The sequence below is a fragment of the Mus pahari genome, chromosome 15 (assembly GCF_900095145.1).
Source record: "Mus pahari chromosome 15, PAHARI_EIJ_v1.1, whole genome shotgun sequence".
Taxonomy (NCBI): Eukaryota; Metazoa; Chordata; class Mammalia; order Rodentia; family Muridae; genus Mus; species Mus pahari.
Window position 1 is genome coordinate 58,364,663 of NC_034604.1, and position 9,213 is coordinate 58,373,875.

Consider the following 9,213-nt stretch of genomic DNA (forward strand, 5'->3'; position numbering starts at 1 on the left):
TTAAAATTTCCCCCTACCTACCTTGGGCTCTGCTAACATTGAACAATCTCGCTCTGCCATTTAGAACTCTCAGCCCGCAACCAGCTCCTTCACTGAGCCCACTGTCAGAGGGACTGTGAACAATGCAACAGTAAGGCTTTCCAGTCTCCGCTTTAGTAGACCGCAGTTCTTCCCACTGCTTCTGTTTGACCCTTCGTACATCACTATGGACCCACAGAGGAATATCATCAGCCAGACCAGCTCAATTTGACTGAAAAAAAAAATCATTTTCTAGAATAGTTTTTTTTTTTCCTTTTTTCTACAGGCTAAAGCTTAAAGATGAAAGGTACTCTTAAAAGATGATACCTCTAACTCTAGGAGTCAATAAAGGAAAAGCCATTCTAGACAGTGGAAAGGCACAGTCACAGTCAGCCATCACTCTATAAACTGGCGGTCATGATGAACTCAGCTGGAAGGTGGCTTCTACAGAACCATGGTGTGCACCAGCTCTGGGATTTTATTTTGGGGGAAAGGGATGACAGGGTGAAGGAGCATGTCCCCAGCATGTTAAGACGACAATTTTAAGCACAAACACCTTCACGTGAACTTATCTTGGCAATACCTAACGGTAGAAACATCTAACATCTACCCATCGCCTTAAGTGGCGTTTCGAACAGCAGATATACATGATACTCTCTTTTATTCTTTTTATATATGTTTCTCCGTTGTGAGGAATGAGGCAGGGGATCGCACATGCTAAACTCTGCGTGTAGAGGTCACGCACAGGACAACTTGCCCGGATTGGCTCTCTCTTTCCACAATGTGGGTCCCAGGGATTGAATTCAGGTTGTCAGGGTTGTGCTTTCACCGGCTGGGACATCTCGCCAGTCCTGATGTATCTTCTGTATTCTGCTGTCTTCTTTGGCACAAAAAGTTCCATGCACCTCCTGAGTTACGGCACTTACTGATTCCTTTCGAATCACTTGGCTCCCCGCCCCCCAAGCTCCTCATTCTTCTCAAAGAAGAAATTAGAATGCGTCTCAGACATATTTTGGCAATTGCAGGAAGGCACAGAATTCATGAGGAGATGTCTTAGTCGAGGGTTTTTTTGTTTTTTTTTTTTAGATTTATTTATTTATTATATGTAAGTATACTGTAGCTGTCTTCAGACACTCCAGAAGAGGGAGTCAGATCTTGTTACGGATGGTTATGAGCCACCATATGGTTGCTGGGATTTGAACTCTGGACCTTCGGAAGAGCAGTCGGATGCTCTTACCCACTGAGCCATCTCACCAGCCCCTTAGTTGAGGTTTTATTGCTGTGAAGAGACACCATGACCAAGGCAAGTCTTATGAAGGAAAACATTTAATTGGGACTGGCTTACAGTTTCAGAGGTTTAGTCTGTCATCACGGTGGGAAGCATGGCCGTGTGCAGGCAGGCAGACTTGGTGGCTAACCTGGGAGGTGTTAGAGACAGAAAAGGCAACGGAAGAGTTAATGCAATTATATTTAAATTAAAAATTTAAAACAAAATACCAACTAGTAGCTAAAAACCAGCTTCCTTTCTTTCAAGTTCATCACTGTGTGTGTGGCATTCCTCTAGACCTCTTTTCTACAAGGAAGAGATTTCAAAAGGTCATGAGTGACTATTTATACAGGCACTCAACGAACGTTACACTGACCTAGTGTTGATAACACTACACCAGTTAAACTTAATTAGTATAATTAACTTACAAGCCCAAGTAGCAGTTTTCAGAGCTGGTGGGTGTGGCTCGGTGATAGGGCACTTGCCTAGCCTACGTGAGGCTTTGGACTCCATCTAACACAAAACAAAGCACAAAATTCCAAACTGTTTTATGATTATGGCTAGCACAGGTTGTCATGTTCCCTTACAAATTTTGTCTGTTAATTTGTGTTGATAGCGATGGTGGTGGTGTGTGTGTGTTGTGCTTGGGCCATGGCATGCGTGAGGAGGTCAGACGACAATCTTTGAGAAGTTTGTTCTTTCCTTCTGTTGTGTGGGTCTTAGGGATTGAACTCAGGCTTGGTGGTAAACACCTTTAGCCTGCTGAGCCATCTTGCCTGCCCTATGGCCATGCCCTCGTGTAGTTTTGAGAATTGTGTGCCATCTTTTGCTCCATCTTCATCTGACTGGGAAACAACTTGACCTTTCCAACTTCATCCTTCATTACGTCTAACCTGAAACTGAAGTGCTCCCCGGTCCAAAATGCTGGATTCCGAATAGTACGCTCTAATCCCTTCCACTGAAAAGGACACCCATCGTCCCTCATATCTCAAGTCTGAAATGGCTTCCTCTAGTGTCCCCTAAAGGGACATTCCAAAAGCACTTTACACTTTTCCTCCTTTCTCACTCCCCACTGCCTTGTGGGCCCCTTGAGATCCACCACTGTTCTTCTTATCTACAGCATCAGTGTGGCATTCTGTGTGGTCACAAAGTCATCGTTTCCCCAAGAATGTAGGTATGGTTGATGCTGTATAACATTTTATCTTGCTGATGGTTTCTTTAGTCATCTGTTGGTTTGGGATATTTGTGCATTTACCACCTGCCCTCTGGAATTAATCCCGACCCACCACTGTTTGAAGGACTTTCAAAGGTTTGTCCCTATTACCTTACTGGTGATTTGCCCCCTCTTTTTTTTTTTTTTTTTTTTTTTTTTCATTCTAGATAGGATGTAAGTGTTATCCCAGTTTGGCTTTGTTTGATTAGAACTTGAATACCAGTAGGACTTGTTGCTGTCGTTGAAACACTGCAGAGAAAGGCTACTAAAAGCTTCTGAAAGAAGCCTGTGTATAAGGATGCAACCACTTCCATACTCCTAACCTCACAGCCTGCTGACTGATTCTCTTTCCCAGCTAAAGAGGACCAAGTGTTTAAGTGTAAGGTAGAAGAATGGGGAGCTGAAGCGATGTCTCAGTACTTAAGAGCACTTACTGCTTCTCTTGAGGACTCCAGTTCAGTTCCCAACACCCACATGGTGGCTCACACCTGTCTGTAACTCCATCCAGTTCCAGGAGATTTCTTTCCCTCACCTTCTTCTGGACTCTGTGGGTCCTGGGTCAAATGATGTACACACATAGATGCAGACAAGACACACATACACATAAAAAAATAAATAACTCTTAGAAAAAAAAAAAAAACAGGAAGCAATTTTTCGATTTTTCACATTGGCATTTGGTTGGATGGCAAGTTCAAGGCCAGCCTTGCCTAAACAGTAGGCTCTAGGCCAGTCAGAGTTACATAGTGAGACCCTATCTCAAAAAGCAAAACAAAATAAATATGTAATAGCAAATAGGGAAAAAATAAAGACAGCCAAGGAAAAACTAATGCAAACTTGAACTCAGTTTCTCCTCATGTTCTCTTCGCACAGATCATACCTGACACCAGCTGTGTGCCCCCCCCCCCAATATCAAAGAAGCTATCAGTTCTCTAGTGGGAATCAGTCAGGTGTCCCCTAATTCTGTTCAGGTCTGACACTGTGTTCCTGAAGGTAGCATCAGACACCACAGGTGGGGACTCAGTCCCTGAGATCACTCCACACACTCTAGCTCTACCTGTGTTCTGACCAAGCACCAGTAAATCGGGGGGCTCACAACCTGTTCTTCACGTTCCATTGATTTCATTGGTCAGATTGCAGGGCAAAGTTTACCAGTTTGGTATAAAGGATATTATTAATAGAAATGATGTAAAGAAAAAGATATGGTACAGGGAGGACCTTGGGGGCACTCTCCAGGAGCCTATAGGGTCTGCTATACAGAAACTATGTGAACACTGTATTATTTTGTTTGCTTGTTTGTTTGTTTCAATACAAGTTTTCTCTGTATAGCCCTGGCTGTCTAGAACATACTCTGTAGACAGGGCTGGACTTGAACTCACAGAGATCTGTCAACAAAGGTGTGTGCTACCACCACCTATTCGTTTGGGGTTCTTAATGGAGACTTCGGCATAGGCAGGATTGAATAGCTATATAGATCGGTGATTAGACAACGGGTGCTGATGCTGACACAGATAGGGAAGCCCAGCCAGACTTCCCCGTCCAGATCCTTCTTAACATCTCTGTGAGGTATGCCTTCCTCGCGGGTACGGGCCCAAGTTCTTGTTTGCGTCAGGGATGTGGGGATAGTGGTTTCATGGTCTATGGTCTCCCCAGGCAAGTATTTAGAGCCAACTGCCTGACAGAAAAATTAGTTTCTATGGCCTAACTTGGTAAAGTGAAGTTGTAATTTTAATGGTTTGCTTTGGGGGAAAAGTTAAGAGCCAGAAACCATGAATGACAACAAAATAAATACTCATAAATCATATATACATATATGTACATATATATGAACATATATACGATTTATTATATATATGTAACCCACATATATATGATTTTATGTGCTATTTTATTGTATTCTTGTACTTTTACCTCAACTTCTAACTCTCCTGCCCCGACACTAGGTAGGAGAGAAAGAAGGTTAGAAGGGAAATGGAGTGTAGACCTTTATAGACTACTTCCTGCTGATTAGGGATGCTGTGTTTCTTGGTGCCAGTTCAATCTTGTCATCAGGTTATCTCCAACTTCTTTCTCGTCAAACTGCAGTGACAGCAATCAGGAACAGCAAGGGAGAGCTGCGGCTTCTTCTTCTCACACAGCCTAATTACAGTCAATCATGGAGGCAGGTCAAGGCAGGAAACCAAACAAGAGAAGAGGCAGGAACAATGGGGGAAATGCTTACTGCTTGCCTCTAGGCTCACATTGACATGGACCTGATACCTCCCTGGACCACACAACATGACTGCTCATGGCAAGACATGCACACGCATCTACTCACCCCAGATAGAGAACCAATGATGTTCCAAGGTAAGGAGACTACCAGATCCTAACTGATGAACCAGTGAGCTTTACTGGGGTTATGTACTGAGATCTGGGTGAGAGGTTACGTGCAGGAGCAGAAATAAGACAGCTGCATCTCCAAAGCCAACATCAACTTTGGTGACAGCTGACAAAAGCTGAAAACCTAGAACACACTGTACAACCTGCAGGTAACTCGTCGAGTTGGAGAGCATCCTTTCCAGGAGGCTCGATTGGACAGAGAGCTTGTCCTTTTATTTTTTATTTTTTAAAGAGTCTTCTTAGGCAGCTTGTTTTGACTCACAAGTCTTGTCTCAGTGATACTTAGTATTTATATACAGTTGGGCATGGAGGGGCCTAGTGAGTCTGCTCAGTTTCAGGGACTTTCGGAAGTTATTTTGAGTTGTTTAGCTCCTGAGTTTAATGAGCTTTCCTGCAAGATGGAGTATTCCTCTTCCCCTTAGACCTTCTGTGTTTCACCTCTTCTTAAAAGATCTTTTGTCTTAGCAAGCTTCTCTCCAAAAGGGAAAGCTCTAATCTAAGAGAAAACTATAATACAACATACCTTCCCAGAAGTGGGACCACCCACACTTAGCTGGGCTGTCTACATCAATCAGCAATTAGCCAATGCCCCTGCAGCCATGGCCACAGACCAATCAGATAGAGACGACTCCTCATCTGAGGTTCACTCTTCCCAGATATCTTTGCTTGGGTCAAGGGGACAAAATCTCATTGAAGCAGGCATGCAAATTATACACCTTCTTTGGGAATGGTAAGAAACAAATATCAAGATTTCATGCATATGTGTGTCCCAAGAATGAATCCCAAGGATCAGCTGAACACTTGTGCAAAGGTGAACAGACATGTGTTCACTGGGTCATGTCGTTTTCTCATTGGCAGAGACCTCAGTGTCCATTGAACAGAGGTTCCATCTATACAATGAGATACCAATTCAGCACTTCATTAGGAAGATCTAGTGATACTGATATTTGTACCATTTCCAAGATATATTGTTATAAGATAATGCCAAATAAGCAGAGTGTTTAAATAAATTTGATAAGTGTTCATGTTGTTTTTGTTTATATAAAATAAATGTATGCGTTATGTAATATATATTAAAGTGTCATCTGGGTTGGGCCTGGAGGGCTGGAGAGATGACTCAATGTTGAAGAACACTTCCAGTTCCTGCAGATGACCTGGCTTTGATTCCTAGCACACACACAGTGGCACACAACCATCTATAACTCCAGTTCTGGGGAATCCAATGTCCTCTATAGGAACTAGGCATACAGGTGGTACCCCCATGACCCTCAGACAAAACATTCATATACAGAAAATAATAAAATATATTTTTATTTAAATATTTAATATGTAAATATTATTTAAATTGAATTTATTAAGATAATAAAATAAATCTAAAAATGTTGTTTTTAAAAAAGTCAAAACAGCCAGGCATGGTGGCGCATGCCTTTAATCCCAGCACTTGGAAGGCAGAGGCAGGCGAATTTCTGAGTTTGAGGCCAGCCTGGTCTACAAAGTGAGCTCCAGGACAGCCAGGGCTACACAGAGAAACCCTGTCTCGAAAAACCAAAAAAAAAAAAAAAAAAAAAAAAAGTCAAAACATCATATGTTATGCTATATGTATATATATGAATATATATAATATATATAATATATAATATATATATATATATAAATGAAGAGAGAGATTGGAAAAGTAAGTAAGAAATTGATAATAGTATCCATCTTTATGAAGGAAACTAATTTTTCATGTATATCTTTTCTTATTATGCTGTCATGAAAATCTTCTAATTATTTATTTTGGCAATATAACGTATATATACTCACACAGTATTACAGAGTTTCTGATAGGGAACAGCAGTCCCCATGGCACCAAGCCTCACGGTCAATGGTACTTGCCAGAGGAAATCATTTTTTAGCTCTGTTGGCTCTTATGTTTATTTTCACACACTAATATAGGCACCTGGCCCCAACCTGCCTCCTTCACAGTTTTTTTCTCGTGTTAAGCTAGACATTTCTTCTCTCTGACACCAGGCAGCTAGTGACGCCTCACACCACCTCGGGAGCTTCCCTTAACCCACACATGCGCACACTTACTCACCAAGAGAGGAGTCACAAATGAGTGCATCATGATTCCATCCTTCTGGTTTGTTCGGTTTTTAAAAGCCACTTAGCAGTCAGGTCCTAGGCCATTTATGGCCTCTCTCTTTCATACCAGTTAGAGTTGGTTGAAACACTGGGAAAAATAGTCAGATAAAATTCACCTTCTTTTTCTTAGTTGTGGACCAATTGCCAGGAGCTAATTGGGTACACGTTTAACACATATGTGTGCTGTGAGTAATCCTGTTTGTCACACAGCTTGACAGTCCCCAGCTCTCCTGGGTTACCAGGAATCGCTTGGCCCTGCTCTTTCTCTTGACTGGCTCGTGACTGTCACATCCTTAGAGATATTTGCTTTTGCTTTACGGTTACATTTTTCTTTCACGCACGAGTACGACAAAGCGTGACCATAGCTGCCCCCAATTTGCCTCCCAACGCTTCTCAACACACCTCCTCCCGATCTTGCCGTTATCTTTGCATTTTTCTTTTTATAAACACCAAGTCCAGTTGCTGTTGCCCGAGTGTGCTTCAGTGTGGGTGGGGTCTTCACAGAAGCATGGGAAGCCCACCAATGGCCACACCCTCAAATGTTCCTTTAGCGTTTGCCCTTGGGAACAGGACTTAACTAATACTGCAGGCTTCGAATCTACATCGGGGTGGGGGTGGGGCAACCATCTCACCTGTGCTTCAGTGGCTCCTCAGCTCAGAGCACAGAGTGCCTCAGAGTCTACGCCAGGGAAGCCAGACAGTTCCCAGAGGTCACCTCATGAGCACACACAAGTGTGGTACACGGTAGGAGCGAGCCAGTTTCTTCTTCCCGCAACTGACCCTAAACGTGGTGCTTCCTATCAGCTTCCATACGTTCCGGTCAGACACTGCCGCCCCAAGCCCTCTGGAGCTTCGAAGTGGAGAAATCCACCCTGTATCCTCAAGAGGCCAAGGACACACTGTTTTGGAAGAAATGCCTTGAAGCATTTTTCTACTTTATACTCTGCCAATCGGGTCCAGAGCATGGGCATGTGGGCTGTACCTCTTACAGCTGGCCTGGAGAATTTGCTGTTGCTCTGAAAGAGCACCTAGCACTGAGCCATTTGTAAGGAACAGGCCATTGAGGCTTGTGCTTCTTCTGGAGGCTGAGGAGGTTGGGTGGCGGGAGGGCATATGGTGAGAGCCTGGTGCTTCTTCAGCTCTTGGTAAGATCAGCAAAGAAGTCCTGAGTCTAAGAGGGGGGAACAATAGGCCGGGTGCTATAGCAATCCATCCAAGAGGTAACCAAGAATCCTGAGTGAACCACATGGATGCTTTCATGAGGGTGGAGGCCTCCTCTGTCCAAACACTCCCAAGGACCCCACCGTCTCTTTATAGCACTGCACTGACAAATTTCAATATGAAGCTGGGCATAGGGGTGTGGACCTTAATCTTGGAACTCTGGGGGGCACAATGCTCTCAAGTTCAAGCGTCCTTCTCAAAACCAATATGAAGTTTGGCAGAGAAAAGTCATGTCCAGATCTCAGGAGAGCATACTTAGGAACGAAGAACGATTCACAGAGACAAAGGAGATCTAATAATAAGCCCTATATTGCAGCTAGAATAAATTTAACTTCTGGCTGATTAAGAATGTTCTCAGACATCAAAACCATTGCTCCAATCTTCTTTCCCTAGGATGAAGACATTTCCAAGACATTTTTAAATATTTTCACATATTGAATATTCTTTCTAAGGTTCCTTCACCCATTCATCAATAGAACAAAATTACAGTTCCACCATTTAAAATGCATGTATGCATGCTCAGGCATGATCCAAATAGTAGCCTTGGCATGAGGCCCTGCACCCTAGCACCATAGTGCTCTCTCTTGCTCTCTCTCTCACTCTCTCTCTCTCTCTCTCTCTCTTCCCTATTTTCAAAGTGTGCTTCATTAGAAATCCATTTTAAAATCCACTTATATTTAAATCTAGACAACCTATGACACTTGCCTACTGTATTAGTCAGGGTTCTCTAGAGTCACAGAACGTATGGAATGTCTCTCTACATTGAGGGAATTTGTTGTAATGACTTACAGTCTGTAGTTCAACTAACTCAACAATGGGCAGCTATGGATGGGAAGTCCAAGAATCTAGGAGCTGCTCAGTCCCACAAGGCTGAGTGTTTTAGCTGGGCTTCTGGATAAGCTGAGATCCTGAAGAAGTAGGTCCGAACAGATGTGCTGGCAAGTAAGTGCAGGCAGGTGAAGAAGAAAGAAGGAGGAAGAGGTGGGGGGGG